Source organism: Pinus tabuliformis, chromosome 2_1 (genome assembly GCF_031772625.1).
Source record: "Pinus tabuliformis cultivar Carrire ecotype Pingquan chromosome 2_1, CPIR1, whole genome shotgun sequence".
NCBI lineage: Eukaryota > Viridiplantae > Streptophyta > Pinopsida > Pinales > Pinaceae > Pinus > Pinus tabuliformis.
The window spans coordinates 798,055,200-798,074,300 of NC_142299.1; the positions used below are offsets into that span (position 1 = coordinate 798,055,200).

The following is a 19,101-nucleotide window of genomic DNA, read 5'->3' on the forward strand; positions in this document are numbered from 1 at the left end:
ATAGCTGTAGACTGTGATTCTTCAGCTTCCATCTATATAAATTTAGCAATACTGAGAATAAGTCGATTCTCAAAATCATTATCATCTTTCGGGATATCTTTATACCCATACCTCACAATACATCTGTACATATGGTATACTTTTGGGCCAATGCGACCAATAAGATAACGTTCTTCAGCAGGGACAAATGGAACAGGAACTGATTTGATGCACACAAACACAAGTACTCGATGAAATGCAGGAAGATTTGTGACAAAATGTGAGAATATAGCAGGAACCCCTGTGACCAATTCGGTATAGATTAATCCAATACCAGGAACCCGCACAATTCCAAGGCTTGGTCCAAGTGTGAGAATCCATTTCATAGAAACCTTGTTTTGTAAGTCAAACATGTATTTTCTCCATGTACCATAATTCCATACATACATGACAACCATAAATATTGCTGCCAAAGCAAGAGGAGCCCAACCTCTCTGTGGCACCTTCATAACAGAGGCTGAGAGGTAGGATCCTTCAATCCATCCAAAGAAGAGAAGAAAAGTAATAGCCCATACAAAATTCTTTCGCCATACAATGATTATAACAAGTGACATAAGGCATGTTGTCACAAACATAACAGTGATAGCAACAATGCCGTAAGCATTCCCAATTAAGGTGGTATCCCTGAATCCTACAGTGATGGCAAGGCATAGAACCAAGAGAATCCAATTTATTTATGGTATGTAAATTCGACCACAGATATGCCTCGAAGTGTGGACTATCTTGATACGTGGAAAACAACCCAAAGCATGGCATTGCTTGACGATTGAAAAGGTCACTGAAATAATAGCTTGGCTTCCAACAATAGCAGCAAGGGTGGCCACTACAAACACAGGCCAAAAAACACGCTCAGGTATTGAATCGTAGAAAGTTCTGTCAACAGAATGAAATTTTTTTGAAAGAAAGGCGGCTTGTCCCATGTAAGAGAGTATCAGACATGGATAGAAAACTCCTGCAAAGGCAATCCGGATGGAAAAAGGAGTGAAGTGTCCAAGATCTGCAAACATCGCCTCTGTACCTGTAATACATAGGAGTATCCCTCCGAGAGAAATCCATTTATCTTTACCATTATTCCGAAAAAACTTGTATGCATAATAAGGAGAGAGGGCACGTAATATACTAGGATTCCAATAAACAACATTGTATATGCCAACTGCGCAGATGCAGAATAGCCAAGCAATCACAATAGGTGCAAATGTAAAGGCCACCCTATGAGTGCCAAAATGCTGCAGAGCAAAAAGGCCAATCAATATAATGCAGGCAAGAACCACCACCACACTGTCAGGAAGCTTTGAAGTGCGTACTTGAAGTCCAAATACTAATGAGAGAACAGATATTGCAAGTGGAAAACACCATCACCTATTACCATGGAAGTGCCTAGTAAAATCACAACCAGTAAACCTGTGCGTAGTCTTATATGATTTTTTAGAAATCTCTTCAAAGGAGAGGTTCCTGTATTCTGAGCTATCTGCCATGTATTATAATATGTAGAAACTTCCTTATCAGCTGCTTGCTGATTTGGAATCAAACTCAACTTCGCATGTCTACAAAGAAGTGAATACAATGCAAATGTTCCCCTTTCACCATTGTTGCTTGCACTCAAAACTATGACAACATACTTAACAACAGGGATTAAGGTCAATGTCGAAAAGATTAATGAAAAGACCCCAAAGACTGTATCTTCACTCATATAGTTACCCAACTTTCCATCAAAAGTACTTTTATAGACATATAGTGGGGATGTGCTCAAATCACCATAAACCACCCCAAAGATTTCGTATGCCAATAACAAAGTTGATTTGTAGTACATCACCCGAGAAACCTGGAACAAATATATCTGGCTTGATTGATAACCTCTGAAAATGAAGCACCCTTAGACCAATGGACGGGTTGTTGACTCAACATACTGCTCTATATCAACCTCTAACCTGCACTCACGCTGCACCTGTGCAATCCACCGTGCACTATCCTGAAGTTGACGTAATGGCTTCACAAGCTCATTAGTCAAATGTATTTGTTCAGATGATTTATCGTATGGAATGAAACAGCTTGCAAGTGCTGCTGTTTGATGATGATCCAGCTCATTGAATGTGCCATTGAACATCAACTCTATCACAAGAAGTTCATCCCCTGTGTCAATGAGACATGTAGCCCGACCTTTCACTTGCACCACACCATCAGAATCAATGTGTCCAAGTCGCTTAAGCACTCTTGAGCGATTATTTAACTCTTCCCTAAATTTGTGAAGCTGAGAGTCACGCATTTTCATTCAAAGTTGCTGAGCTGCACTATTTAATTCTGCTTTTCTTTGAAAATACCTCAACTGGTGTTAATCCTGTTTCAGAATTATGACAGGGATGAGCAAGCAACTTTTGCTCCAATGCTTTCAACTTCTGGTAGTGCCTTATCATGTTGAAACTGATGGAAACCATTCAATTTCAAATTGTCCCTCGGCGCAACTCATTAAATTTCAAATAGCTCAACCTGAAGGTACTAAATAATGGTGTGGGTTTTCCCAAGATAATTTCCTTGCAAGTCTTCATGTCCAGTTGTTCATCGATCATAATAATACAAATGCCATGTCCATTTGTCTAGAATAATTTTGTCTTCACGTATCACTGAAATCACTGGTTTTTTGTGGTGATCTCCACAAAGGCAATACTCAGGTGTGTGCTCTGTATTTGTCAATAAATTTAGGCATCTTTCTCCACATAGACTCTCTGGATGATCAGGTACATATTTGCAAACAATAATGTCCTCCTCCATCTGCTTCTTGTGCCCACGATCTGTGATGAACTATTTGATTTTGGAACACTGATGATGATTTTTTCTAGCGTGTTGACCCTGTGCGCCGCACCCCAGCCCAATGCGCCGCGCAGGTTGGATGCACCGCACACGACCAAATTTGCACTGCTGTATACGGCTCTATGCGTCGCGACTTCCCTTCTATGCACCACGCCTGCAATTTCACCAACAATTTCGATTTTCACATTGACTTTTGTTTCCTCCACAATGTGTCATGACTTCAATGATGTCTTCAACCCACCAATCTTTAGGTACAAGGTGATAATGCTGGCTATGAATTTCATTCAATGTAGGGTTCAATATGCTTCTGAAAGATTTTTGATCTTGCATCATATAAGTTCTTGTATAAGTAAACGACATGCCTACATTTACTAGATCTGTCAATGCTTTCCAAGCTACAACATCAATGCATCGACCATTAATCTTTAGATTTTCAGACCAGAGCAAGAACGATTTTGTAGTATGCAATGTAATGATAGAATCTTTCCAGCCATTAATGAGGCTTGAATTGAGAAAGGTATCCAATTTCAATGTTAAGTTTCTTTTCTCTATTCTGTCAATCATTTCAAGATAGTCTGTAGCACAATGTGTAGACACAATGTTTTGGACACTTACAGTGACTATGATCCCACAACCAACTTGGTGCAAAACTCAAATGCCTCCGCACCTCCTAGAATATCATTAAGGGACACATTGTCATTCATGGATTCATGAGCTTCAGCAGCTAGTTTCTACAGTCGACCAAACTTTGAAGGCAGTGGAAACTTGTGCAACAAGAACTTTGTATCCTTAATTTCCACAACATAGTCAGTAGGCACTTCAACAGAAACTGTCTTGCCATTGCTGCAGAACTTTTGGCACTTTCTCATTTTGAAATCACTCTGTTTTACCTGTCTTTGACTTTTTGGAGTGAATGATGAATGTCGTCTATCTGTTTCAGGGTTGCTGAAGCTGCTGAAGATAATAAGGTGACCAGGGCCTGCATTTGAAATTCTTCATGGTGGAAAACTTTAAAAATACACTTATTACAAATCATTGATTTGACGATTTCCTCTTCAAAACAGAGTTTTGAAGAGGAATCAACTTTGAGGATTATTGATGATGGCAATCTTGAAATGAAAACTTATTGATCCTCCCTCTGGCCTGCTGGCATGATTAGGCACTTTGAAGACACAACTTATGAAACCCTAGACCTATGATTGACATGACTCTTTACCCATTAAAATATCAAACATTAATTGTCATGGATTTTAATAAACATTGATGAAAAGACCTAAGCTAGCAGGTACAAGACATGAGGGGAATAAATGACAAAGTCCTTCCATCAGATTATGGCATGCTCCTAAATGGAATGCAGGTGATTGAGCAGAATGGGACACCTGAAAATGAAATGAAAAAAGAGTTTTGATCTATGACAGAGGACTATCAAGATTGACTCTAACAATCACGGTGATGGAGTGAAAGTGTCATGTTCAAGAGCGACCTGCTACCATAAAGTGGTTTTCCCCTTTTTCCCATTTTCCCCAGTCATTTCTGAACAATACCTCTTTATTTTTATCAAGCTTGAGGAGGATAACATATGCTTGTTGTATAATTCCACACTTTAGGTGAAACCATCGCTATTTGATGTTTTAACGAGTCTAGCAAAGGTGAAACTCGGTCTTGTCTAGATGGACAAGTTTGTCGCTATTTGATGTTTTAACGAGTTTAATGACAAGGATAACTCGGTCCTTTTCATGTTTAGAGAGTTTGAAAAGGAACAAAAAGAAAACTCCACAAGTTATTTTTCGTAAATTAATCTCTCAAGCCTGAAAAAGCGTAAAATAATACGAGAGAGATGTCATTTCCAATCCATTAATAAGCTGAAAAGGACAAGTGCTCGACAATCTTTTCATGTTTAGAGAGTTTAAAAAGAGCTTAAAGAGAACTCCAAGGGGGTTCCTTTCTTGTTTTTAACAGAGCTTGAAAAAGAGATAAAAGTATGTTATGTGGTCAAAGGTACAATTTACAATTGAGCACGTCGAATTTTGTAAGTCAGCTGTAAAACCTGCTCAAAACACCACCAAATGGATTAAAAATACCTGTTTCATAGGAAAAAATAGGCAAATACTAATGTTTACTCGATTAATGAACATGAAATAAACATAAAACAAGTTTTTACCATGACATTTTTACCATTTGGAACTTACCATTCAATTTTGTGCTCTGGGCTAGTTTTTTACCTCGAACTTCATCAGCTGATTGTGAGAGATTCTATGGACCATTTCTCGTGCCGTCTAGACTAGGTAGGAGATCTACCCCTCTTTCTTTTCAGGTCATTCTTTTGTCATTTCATGCAATTTTTAGGGTTTTTTGGGGCCTCTAGGGTTTCATTTTCTCGCCCTGGGATCAACGTAGGCTTTCACATTGAAAACTGCATTGAAGAGCACCCAGATAGAAGGTTTCCTGCTCTGCAGTGCACTGTCTCTATGCCTACGCTGCACTGGACGAGTTTCCCCAATTTGTTTTAACTGTTTGCTCCAAAATTTGATCTGTTTTTTGCATGGAAAGGATCCTAACTAAGATTATGATTGTGTTTTAGGCTTTCATCAGATCAGAATGTCGATTACATGGCGAGAAAGAGAGCATGAAGAACAAGACATGGTTTCCCTAAACAATTCGAGTATAGTTGAGGCCCTCAAAAACTGTGGGTTACTCAAATACTTCAAGTTGTCTGGAATGAGGCAACAAATAGAACTATTGCAGTTCCTTGTTCATGCATGGATTCAACAAATTAGACATTTAACATAAGGGACAAGATGGTCCCTATTACCATTCATGATATTTACTTTCTTACCGCACTGTCGAGGTGAGGTGCCCCCATCTCACTTTCTGGATTTGCTCGTGGAGGTGAATCGGTGAGAGATCACGTTCGATAGTTTTGTCTTCCAGGTACACAGCCTAGCAAGGATGGGGAAATAAACATCAGGGATGTAGGTTATTTGCCTTTGAGAACAATTCTCTTCACAATCGTAAAATTGGCTGGCAATGTGACACTACATTTGGCCAACAAATCATATATGCAGTATGCACTTGAGTGTCTAGGCCTTGATTCATTTCTTATGCTTCGTTAGCCAATGCGGTAGCATGACGGGTTTCATCTATATGGATTAATTCCAAGAAACATGCTTCTTCTTCAGAAGTGTCAGGTAACAGGTCAATTGCAAGTTTGAGAGATGAAATTTCGCATTGTATTGGTAATATTGCTTCTAAATCATACACCAACTGAAAGGGTGTGAATCCATTTGCGTTTCTCACTGAGGTTCGATATGCCCACAAGGAAGAGTATAGGATTAAATTCCAGTTTTGTTTATGAACCCTTATCATTCTTTGCAACATCTTCTTCAGGACTTTGTTGATAGCCTTAACTTGTCCATTCGCTTGCAGGTAATACACGGTAGAACTATCATGTGACGGTCCTAACTTAGCAGTTAACTCAGCCATCATGTGATTGCGAAAATGTGACTCGTGATCTGTAACTATGGCTTGTGGTACACCAATCCGAGCAACCACATGGTTAAAAAAGAAAAGAGCATCCGTTTTGCCACTATTGTTTAATGTTGGCATTGCTTTGGCCCATTTGGTAAAATAGTCAATGGTGACTATAATATACCCATGCCCCCCGACCGAGGTGGGGTTACATGTCATGAAGTCAATGCCCCATTTGGCGAATGGTCCAACAACAATGACTAGATGCAATGGTGCAGGTGGTAATCTAGTTTTTTGGTCATAAATCTGGCATGCGTGACAACTTCTGACGGCAATAATACAATATTTGAATATGGTTGGCCAAATGTAACCGATACAGAGAATTCTCTATGCAGTAGCATGTCCTGATAAGTGTCCACCACAAACACCTGAATGGCAATCATTCAATGCTTTCTCAACTTCCTCATGTGTGAGGCACCTCCGTAAAATCGTATCGATACCACGATAGTAAAGAGTGTGGCTAATGATCAGATAATATTTGGCTTGGTATCGAATACATCGCTGCTGTGAGCGAGAGGTATCAGGCTATAAGTTTTGGGTCTGGAGATAGATCAATATATCTCCATACCACGGGTCAGATGACGATATGAGAAACAGAGACTCATCCAAAATCAATGGTTCAGATGTTGAATCAATGGAGGTCGAGGGAAGGTCACAAAGTAGCTTGGTGAAAATGAGAGATTTCTTTGATTTGGACTTGATGAATTCCAGATCAAACTCCTGCAAAATGACTATCCATTTTGAGTATTTTCCCCCCAGCAATTGACGTGACAAAATGTATGTCATAGGGTTTCAATTCAAAATGAGAGTGGTCTTCTGGAGTAGGATGTAATGGCGAAATCTCTGAACAACTTACACAGCTGCCAAAGCTAGTTTCTCGACATAAGAGTGCTTACTTCAGTATCATTGACATTGTGACTCAAATAATAAATCAGATGTTCAATTTCATTTTCTTCTTGGACTAAAACCATGCTAATGGTTGTATCTGCAGTGGTGAGATACATGTAATAGTCATTTTGATAATTCGTAGAATACATTAATGACACTCTAATCAAGGTATCTTTAAGAGCATTAAAGGAAGCTTGTGCAACCTGATCCCAATGGAAGGGTATCCCCTTTTTCAAAAGGCATGTAAAACCTTTAGCCATTTTAGCATAATTGGGAATGAACCTCCTCAGAAAGTTAGCCTTCCCTTGGAGTCTATATAACTGTAAAAGTTTTGAAGGTGGAGGCAAGTCAAGAATTTCCTGAACCTTTATTGGATAGAGTCGGATTCCATATTTAGACACTACAAATCCAAGAAATCAACCAAAACCAACACAAAACAAACATTTGTGCGGATTGAGTCGTATCTTGTAGTGTCGGCACTGTAAAAATATTTCTCTCAAATGTTGCGGGTGATCAGTCCGCTTTCGTGAATGAGCAGGTAAATCATCAAGGTAAGGTTGAAAAATGTGCTTGATGTCATGGAAGGCATAGTTCATTGCCCTCTGAAATGTAGCCCTTGCATTCTTCAAACCGAATGGGAGTTTCCTATACGTGAATGTGCCCCATGGACAAATAAAAGTAATTTTAGATTGGTCCCGTGGATCGATATTGATTTGATTGTAGCCAGAGAAACCATCCACAAATGAGAATATTTCACATCCGACACATTCATCAATAATCTGGTCGATAAAAGGAGTATGATAATTGTCCTTTGGACATGCTTGATTTACATCCCTATAATCGATGCACACTTGAATTGTCCCCTGTTTCTTCATGACAGGAACAATGTTGGAAACCCAGTCGGTAAGAGATACAGGGTAAAATGAAACTAGCACGCAAAATATTTTCAACTTCTGCTTTAATGGCAATGACTTTCTTTGGACGAATAGGTTGAAGCCGCTTTCGTACTAGTTTGACATCAGGGTACATTTTGATTTCGTGTTCAACAATACTAGAGTCAATTCCTAGCATATCCTCATATGACCATGCAAATATATCTCTAAATTCATGAAAGGGAGTTCGGTAACTATCAAGTTCTGATAGAGAACAATATTTTCTGACATGAATGTTTTATACAACATTAGGCTTGGTCGAAATATTAATAGAAATCATTTCTTCAATATTTGATAGGTTTCACTCGGAATCTACTATGTCTATGAAAACTAAATTTGAAAGGAAATCAACAACTGAAGGGTGGTTTAATTCATTTGAATAATCTTCGATGTCATCTGGAATATGGGAATGATGATGATAATATTCCCAAGGTTCTTCTCCTATCATCATTGATTGGATGATTCCTTCATAAGTAGAATGTATACGTGAAGAAGGATCCCAAGAACTACCATATTCTAACGAATGATCTACCCATACAATTGGTGAAAGTGGATTTGGGTTTGCCACACAAGCGAGAAAAATTGATTGCTATGCAAGCTCAATGGGGCTTAGCAACATAACCTCAGTATTATTATCAGCTTCAGAATTGTTGGTAATCCCCCTTAAATCAGATGAGGTGGAGGAAATCCTGTTGCAAGTCTCTACTCTTACCACTTCCGCCAAATTAGATGGTGATGGTAGCGTAAAAGTACCCATTAGGGAAGGATCTTTAAAGAGACCTACAAAAACACTTTGAAGTGATAGTAGGGGTCTGTGTACCAACAGAATGCTTCCCGTAGCCTAAGAACTAGATGCAAAGAAGGCAAGCTGATCGATAACTGTGATTCCACCCTTATGAGGGAATGCAATAGTACAAAAGTATGTGGAAACCACAATAGCCATAGCATATACCCATGGTCTTCCTAGTAAAATGTTGTAGTTCAGGGGTCTATCAACTACCTCAACCTCAACAGTAATTGTTTCCCCCCTAGTTCGATTTGTAGGTTACTCAAAATCCCACAAGGAGTATATGCTCATCCATCAAAAGCTTTTAACGTGGTTGGTGATCATGACAATGATGGTGAACCAAGTCTTTTCCAATAGCTCATTGACATAATTCAAGTAGATGCCCCCTTGTCAATAATAGTTCAGTGAACATTCTTATTGAGAGCTTTTACTTGTATTAGGAAATCTAATATCATCGGTAACTGTGGTGTATATCCTGCATGGTTAAAAACCACAAGATTGGAATCCATAGGGTCTATTCCACAAATTGCTAATAATAAAGCCTGCTTCTGGGAGGGACAATTTTGTAACACCTCGAGTGTCAACATAGCAGAAGGTGATTGAGAAAGCTCTTCCACTATGTTATAATTTTGAGCTGCTCGAGCCCGAGGGTCAAATATCGATTTATGCACAATTCCCTTTGGTGTTTTTATTTTCAATTCTGGTGCAATAGGTGATGGAATATTTTTAGATGAAGTCTAAGTCGAAGGATTAGGTTGATTAGTGGCCTGATTATTCGATGATGACGATGGATTTCCATATTCTCTTTTTCTCGTTGACACCAAAAATTCGTTTTGTGGCTTTGTGATGGATAACATAAGTACTTGGGATGTGGAAGCATGGTCTGTCTCAACCAAATGTGTCTCTAGGTTTGGAAATAGATCAGTCAACACTGCAGATGTGTTAGAAGTCTTTAGAAGCTTAGAGATTTCTGAGCAGTTTGGACAATCTCTTGTAAAATTCTTGTCATTACATATTAGACATGGATAAAGAGGTTTCCTTGCTGAAGTAGAGGAATCAGATGATTTCTCTTGAGGGGAATTATCTTGTTTCTTCTTGTTTTTCCCCTTCTTCTTGCCTCCTAGTTGCTTTTGATTTTTTCCTTTGTCAGATGACACAACATTGACTTCGGAATCAAGGGTGTTTTATGATGAGTTGGTAGTTTGATTGGAAATGGCAAGAGTTTGACTAGATGGTCTCCCTGTTGTTTGTGTGCTTGAAGAACCAATCACACTGTTGCCAGCATGAGAGTCCTTAATCGATTGTGGAGGAGGAGGAACAATGAAAGCTGGTTGGGTGCATTGGTAATCCTGTCGTAGAGCGTGACGAATTATGTGTAAATAAAATCCAAATATTGGGCACGAGCAATTACTTTCTCTTATGTGAAAGCTCCACCTTTTTCCACATCCTCAATTATTGATGGCAACAAGGATTTTATAAACCACTCAGCGAAAAGCTGATCAGGAGCATATGTCTTAACCATTCGATGACGACGCCGCCACTCATGAATATGATCTGATATATGAGTAGAAATAGTCTGTTTAAAGTCAGTTAGGAGTTCCATTCTAGTCTCATATCTGATAGGTAACTGGAAGTGGGTCAAGAATGTGGTGGATAAAGTCATAAAGTTGTCGAAACAAGCTCATGGTAACTCAATGTACCACTTCACAGCCAGACCAGTAAGCATTCTTTGGAAAAGATGGAGTTAACTGAGTCATCATTTAAGGAGTTTGATGAACACCACAAATGAAAGGTCATGAGATGATTTGATGGGTCTTCTTCGGGATTTCCATTGAATTTCAAAATGTCAGAAGGTAATTTATGCAGAATCACTAACCACCAAGGTGCATATAAGATTGGATCATTAGTGAGCCAGTTTAAATCTGGTAATTCTAGAGGTCCTACAAATGGCAACTGTCGATTCAAGTCAAGTTGAGCATACCCAGGATATGAAGGATTTTCCTAAGCAATAGGTCTTTGCATACCAACATAGGGCATTTGCATTTGGTAACCTTGACAAGGTGGTTGTTGAACAAATCCAACATAAGGTGGTTGTTGATAAACAGGTTGAATTTGCGGTTGTCCATAACCAGCAAAGCCTTGTTGACTAGGACCTTGGTAAGCTTGAAACTGTCCAAACCTAGGTTGAGCCTATTGGGTAGGTCCAAATTGGGGTTGGAATTGCTGGAATTGAGGTTGTTGAAATTGGGGCTGCCACGGTTATTGAATCAACTGTTGTTGTTGTTGGTACAACTGTTGTTGATTAATGGTTGTTGTTGCCCAACAATGAAAGGTTGGCCAGGTTATGAATAAACTATACCAGTGTAAGCTTGAGTCACTCCAAATAAAGGTATACTAACCCGAGGTTGTTGGATCCCAGACATAAGTGGTTTTTGTATAGCAACTTGGGAAAATCAAACTTCTTGACCTGAAACTTATGTTTACGAGGTGGAAGGACCTATTTGTACATGTTGAGATACAACTGTTTGAACTTGTGACTGCGGTACAGTCGTAACAACAAGTGTAGTAGGAATCGCTGACACATTTTGCAATAGTTGTGTTGGATACATAAGCCTTCGTTGAACTCACATTGTTGGTTGCCATTGACAAACTTGAATTACAAGTTGACCTGAATACTACGGGATACTACCATATGATGGTCCTCCAAGATATGGAGGATAAGGTGAATAAGCATATTTCTCTCCATATGGTGGAAATCCAGTATGTAATGGATACATAGGTCATTGTTGACTAGATTGCCCAGTTTGATATTGATATGTAGGGTAAAACTATTGAGTTCCTGTTAAAGAATAACCAGGTAGAATTCTGGTTGAGGACATGGGTGATGACCATGGTGTAGAAGAAACCCCTGAGTGGGTTCTAGATAAAGATTGGTAACCAACAGGGATGGACGATTCACTGTATAGGTGCGACTCAGGTGTAGTGGAAAACATCGAAGAGGTTATGATAGAAGATTTTGCCACGGCTACATCAGATGATATAGTCTGGGATGTTGACAGTTGTTCAGCCATAGTTAATTGACCCAAAAGTTGTCCTAAAGAATCGAAATGTACTTGAAAAGAAGTAGGATAAAAAAGAGCAGTAAAATTAGGAGTATAGGGATAAAGATTAAGCCCGGTTCCAAAACGGAATGGGGTTCCAGGTGTAGAATCTTCTTCCAATTCTTCCTCTACAACAATTAAACCAGGTGGAAGAACTTCATCGTCTGGTCCGTAATAGACTTCTGGTGTTGATAAAGTGGAAGTTTCAGTAGTTACTAATGTATGAGGGGTAACCAGTTGATCTTCTTCTGGTAAAGTAACAACCTCTAAATGTTCAAATTCGAAGTCCAGATGCTCCGGTAAAAGAACAACAGTTTCACGGAGAGGTTCTTGAACAACTTCAGGTTCAGATGTAACTTCTATTTGAACTGTTATAGGTTCTGGATTAACTTCTGGTTGAATTGATTCAAGTTCATAAGTAATTTTTTGTTGAGCAACTTCAAGTTGAGGATCAACTTGTTGTTGAACAACTTCAATTACTATTTCACTAGTATCATTGATAATGTCCTCAGGTAATTGTGAAACTTCTTCTTTTGAAACAGATGTAAAATAAATAGTTGGAGTAACTAGAGTCTCAGTACTTACTGAAATGGATGACTCAGGTAATTCAGATGAATAACTAGGAGTTATTGATGTACTTGACTCAGTTAAGCAAGACCACTTTGACCGAATAGGTGTAGCTTCAGGTGGCAAAGGAGGTTTACTCGTTGTTCTCCACAAATGATGGGGTAAGGGTTGATGTTCCTCCACGATTAATGATTAATTTTATTATCAAAAAAGAAATAAACAAAAAAGGGGTAAGCTAAGCAAAAGGTTTACCAAACCAACTGTGAACTGTAGAATACCTTCTTGCAAACCAAGAAGTATGGGCAGGCAATCTCCCTGAATGGTGTGTTTGGTGTATCACAGTGTACAAGGCAGCCGACTCGATTACCTAAGGATGGATAGAAACGTAGTGTTGTCCTCCCGTATATACCAGAAGGAACGTGGAGGCCCAATCCGTATAAACACTATCTAATGCAAAACCCCACAATGAGAGCATTCCCATATACTTTACGTATTGTAACACCGCCCTATATACCCGAAGGTACGTGGATGAACTACAATATACTCACGTACATGGAAGGAGGTATCGCACTCGGGATGTATTGTAGACAAGTTGGCGACAACTACTTTGTTTTACGACACCAGAACATGTCTCTAGCCTAGAACCACTAAATTTTTTTCATCAATGACAACGCTCCATTAGGTAAATTGATGTTAATTTTAAGTTGATCTTGCTCTGGAATTTTCCTTTCAAGTTCACCATGTGATGTATTATGAAATTCCTAGGAATGAAATTATTATGATAAACATTTTTTCCATTCAATTTAACAATGACAATCCTAGCTACTAGGGATAGAGCAATCAGATTTCTTTCGATCAAAGAGAAAATAGCACAATCTAATGAAATTTCCCTAAACCATTCCTATGAGCACACACGAACTTTTTCAATGAAACATGCATGTATTTCTTTTCGATTTCCTTAGTGTGAATGTAAACAAAAGGGAAAGTTATGCACATACAATCAATCAATATTTAACAAGAATGAATACTTTACAACAGTTATGTTTCGAAGGAAAATAAGACTTTTATGACACTTTCTTTCGATCAAAGATTAATCAAATATATTCTAACTTTGACTATGGATCAATAATGACAAAGAAAACATTTAAGAAACATTAATCAATTAAGTCAAAGTAGGGCTAGCAAAGGAGATAGAAACTTGTTCTCTAAGAAATGACATTCATTGATCAATCAACAAACAAACAAACAAACAAAAGTTGGCAAAAACTCATTCCATAGGTGGGACACTGACACTAGGAGGATCAACATAGCCCTGAATGGGAGACATTGTAATTCAGAGCATTGTCCCAAAGCCAAGGGTGCTTTGCAGTGCACTATGTCCCTCACAAGCCTGCGCTGGTGACAGTGAGCCATTTGAAAAGGAAAATTGACACAATTTTGACCAAAATTCAATACAAAAGAGTTGAAATACAATCAATGAACACAAGTAGGGTCTACAAGAATGTCCTAGGAGGTGGATAAGCTAATAGGAAATATGATCTTTCCCTAGCAGAGTCGCTAATTTGTTTTGGAGAATTTGTTATCTACGAATAAATACTAATTCCCTAGATAAGTAGGCATATCTAGAACAACAGTTTAAAGAACTTTAGCCTTTTCCTATAAAAAATAGATAAGACAAAGAAGATGAGAAGACCTACTTGTAGTTTCGAGTTCCTCTTGTCTCCTTTGTATCGATCTTGTCACTCCTTCCCATACTTAACACGCTTGAGAAGTACCTGTAAACACAAACAGAAGACAAAGAACTGATCAAAGAAAAACATCTATTCAATATAAGTGAATGGAATCAGATACATTTCACACATATAAGCATCATATGACAATACAAATGTATGGGAGAAAGGTTCAGATACTTTATTGAATAGAAGGAAATACAACCATTGTGTTTGATTCAAAGTCATTCCTCCAGCTTGGATCCCATCCACATCACATCAAAAGCATGACAAACTTGTAGCATTACAATACTTGCTTCAAAGCTAATTCTCATAGCAACATTATCTCCTTACAATTCAACATAGTCCAGCCCTTGATCACTTAGATGAGTGGTCAATTTATAGGGAGATGAAGGAGGTTTTGTCATAAATAGAGGTATTGAATGGCTTTCCATACTTAGAATTAGTTCCATGGAGGAAGGGATGAGAGGATAGGATGCATCTTAACTCATTCCTCATCCATTTTCGAGCTCATAGGAGTTGATAAGTGAGGGAACCTTCTAGATGACTCCAAAATATAAGAATACTCCCCAAAGCCTATGTGAATTTCGTCAAACTTTTCCAACACAAGTGAAAGAAGGCCTAAGTGCTCTATAGAGCACCTTGGCATGGACTTAACTACTCTGCAGTGCACCCTTACATGGGCCTACTTGCGCTGGTCACTCTAGAGGTCATTTCAGGATGTCTTCATGTCATGAAACTATTTAGGAAGGAGGCATTCAAAAGGGTGACTTGTTTAGGGCATGTGGCAACTAAAATTATAGTTTTATGAGCCCTAAAACATTGATCTGGATGATGGGAGTGATGTACCCAAATGGATCTATAACAGTTAGTGGTGCACGTGGCAGAATTTTCTGTCAATACCGAACATCTGTACAAAATGGGGTTTGATGAAGTATTGCGAGGATATGTACCGGAGTTCAAAAGAAGTAGTATCCTCACGGACGCTCATGGGGGTGCCGTGGGAGGGCATTACGCAATAAGGGCGACAAGGTAGAAGATTCTATGCTTAGGGTTGTGGTGGCCAACCCTCCATAAGGATTCAAAAACCTACTATAGGGTGTGCGACGTGTGTCAAAGGACTTGCAGACCATCGCAGAGAGATGAGTTGCCTCTGAACCCACAGATGATGTCACAAGCTTTTAAGAAATGGGCAATATATTTTGTGGGACCCATTCAGCCTCAAGGAAAGAAGATGGGTGCACAGTACATTATCACCGCGACTGAGTATTTGACTTGATGGGCGGAGGCACAGCCTATGAAGGAATGTGCAGGCATGACCACTGTGAATTTTCTCTTTGAGTATGTACTGACATGATTTAGGTGTCCAAAGATTTTGATGAGTGATCATGGTACACACTTTCTGAACGAAACTATTAGCGTGTTGACAGAGGAATTTCAGGTATATCACAAAAAAAGCATGCCTTATCACCCACAGGCTAATGGGATGGTGGAAGAATTCAATAAGGTACTGGAGAATGCACTGACCAAGGTTTGCAATGCTCAATGAAGTGATTGGGACCTGTGCATACTTGCAGTACGATGGGCTTATTGAACAATGTGCAAAAAGTTGACTGGACAGACACCCTTTAGGCTTATATATGGTGTTGAAGTAGTGATTCCAATCGAATACATTGTTCCTAGTCCATGCATAGCGGCATTCATAGGTATGACGGATCACGAAGCCCAAGAAGAGAGGCTCGCGCAACTTGTCGAGCTTGAGGAAGAAATGTTTCTGGCTGGATTTCACCAACAGGTCCAAAAGGAGTGCAAAAATCCATGGCATGATCGACACATTAAACAGTGCACCTTTAAGGTAAATGAACTGGTTTTGTTATATGACAACAATTTTGATAAATTTCCAGGGAAATTCAGGATTCACTGGCTAGGGCTCTATGTCATTAAGGAGATTACCGATGGTGGAGAAGTTCAGTTGGTTAAATTGAATGGAGATACCTTCCCAGAAAGGTGAATGGTAGCCGATTGAAGCCATACACCATGATCAAGCTAGGTGACTATTTGAAGGTAGCATAGTCTTAGCACTCCAGGAAGCTGAAAGGAGGCATGGGACTATAAACTACACTACCCAGGTTGGGACTGCGCAATCGGGGGATTGCACGGAATGAGGAGATGTCACAGGGTTTGCAATAGTGTGAAGAGAGCTGTGCTACCCAAGGAAAAACCATGCATTTCAGTCAAAAAGTGACCGTTAAAGTCACTATTCATGATTTGGTGATGAGAATGCAGCTAAATGGAGTAGTTTGGGGGGGGGGGGGAATTTAAGACGAAATTTATGGGTAAGATCCTTGAAAATCTCTTGCCAATCTGGCATTAATGAACTGAATTTGGGGGGAACGATTGGATTTGAATTCAAAATGGCCTATAAATTACATGTGTCTCCCCAATGAAAAACACTTGTCATTTTGAGCATTGAGTTGGTGAGATCTCAGACATGCATGGTCCGTGCATTCTTCAAAGAATTTCTTAACTATCCATCATTTGATTGATTTCCAGAGTTCGACCACAATATCATCCATGACATTATCTCAGGATCAAAAGCTATGGATGCCAAAGCAGTGACAACCGAGGGGGTTGTCCCGAAAGTTGTTATGGAGGCAGAGGGAGCTGCTCCAGAGGTTGTAGAGGTACTAGCTGAAGTCCCCAAGTCACCACAGATGCCTAGAACAAAGCCTACCCTGACCAAGGAGAGTGCAAAGAATAAGAAGGGGAAGCAGGTTGTGACACCCATGTGCATGTCGCCTAGAAGAAACCCACAGAAGGATAAGCCCATTGCGCAGGAAAAGGGAAAAACTATTAACTTGGAACTAGAGGAGGAAGAGATTGAGGACATCCCGATGGATGATGAGGATATGGGGGTAGAAGTGGAGGACGTTGAAGTCGAGGGTTTTGACCCTATTACTAAGTTGCCCGAATATGTCCCCCTGCGCAAAGGCAAGACCAAGGTGCCAAAGGACATTGATGAAAGCAAGGTCACCTTGCACATACCTTTGCTGCTGGACAAGATTGTCTTTGAAGGACAGTGCTTGGGGCAGGTTCCACTGTTGAAATTGGAAGACTGGGACTTATCTGACACTAAGAAGTTCCCTCACTTGGCTACAACCTAGCTAATGCACAACGTTGTTCATACAACCATCACGATGCCTACGTTGGAACCGCGGAAGTGGCTCAAGGGTGTAGACAAGGCAGGTCTACTCAACCTGCTATGGGTGCTGCACTACAATCGCACACCCATTACATTATTGGTAATCAAGCAGCTGCTATGCTTGGTGCACGATGGGTGTTTGTGGCTAGAGGAGCCGATACCCATCACTGACATGTTGATCCATAGGATCACATGGCTGCCATATACATGGGAAAATATGGCCATGATGTTTGGCAGAAAAGGTGGAGAGATCAAGGAGGTCATGAAGGAGAAATTCAAGCTCGTGAAGAAGCTGCAAGGCTATGCCATCTCGAGTATCTGTGATCCTGTGGTCAAGGTGGCCATGCAGATTTTGGCAGGAAAAGTTATGCGGAAGTGTCACGCAGATGAAGTGTCGGCACCTATCGTCATTCTAGTAGCCCAATGCGTAGAAGGAGTTCAGTTTAATTGGGTGCACTATCTCTGTGGTGAGTTCCTCGTGAACTGTCGTGAGGCACAGGAGCTCAGCAAGACCTTCCACTATGCATGGCTCTTGCTGTCCATTGTGCTGGTAGAATGGAAGCTGCTTGAAGACAGTCAATTCCCCTCGGTCATTCTAGACCTGCCAGAAGCAACGAAGTACGCTTCGCTATGGGAAACCAAGGATTATAAGTGCATAAAGGATAGAAATATCTTTTGGATCTTGATGGAAATGAATATATGCATGGTGATTAATCGCAAGCCACGATTGTCGCTTATATTTTTTTTCCAAACTACAGGAGTACGTGGAGTTCAAGGCAAACTTTCACCATGTATCGATCAAGGCACGGAAGGACCCTGAGTAGAAGTGGCATGAATTGCCTTAATTGGCAACTGATGACGCAATCGATGCAGTTCTTGATTGATGGATGACAGAGTGGTACACTGCCTTAGACTTGGCAGTGGGATCAAGCAAGTCCACCGCGTAGCGCAAAAAGGAGGAGGCCAAGCTCAAGATGGTGCAGCTAGTCGAGAAGAGGATGAAGGAGGCTGATGAAAAGGATCAAGTAGAGCATGATGCCACACAGCAGGTAGAAAAGCAGATAGGCAGAGCAGAGCGTGGCTCTGATAAAGGTCTGAGGTCGCCCTAACTCGAAATAGAGGAAGAAACAGATGAGTAGACAAAGCAGCATAGAGTGGACCTGCAGACGGTGTTATTCCGTATCAAGCATCCAAGAGGACAGGAAAAATTTGTGCCACAGAAGAAATCCAAGGCCAGTAAGATGTCATTGGGCCCAATCACCCTAACAGAGGGAGATTTGAATGACATTGGAGATACAATGCGGGATGTCACCGTGGAGGTAATACAACAGTTTTAGCAGTAGCAGCAACAAGTATTAGGGGCCATCTAGATGGGTCTGCATGAGATGCAGATTCGTGCATCACAGATGGGCGCGGTGTCCACCAGCCTCACCATTGGTACTTCAGAAGCCACCGGGATGCTGCATGCGAAGGACTCCTGAGCGATAGTGCTACCGGAGGGAGCACTGAACACAGAGATAAA

The 19,101-nt window shown here is 40.1% G+C and overlaps 1 pseudogene; it reads right to left on the reverse strand.

Moving 5' to 3' along the window:
- LOC149202993 (potassium transporter 7 pseudogene) lies at nucleotides 1–2,302 on the reverse strand (annotated as a pseudogene).
- Between the last annotated feature and the right edge of the window lie 16,799 nt (nucleotides 2,303–19,101).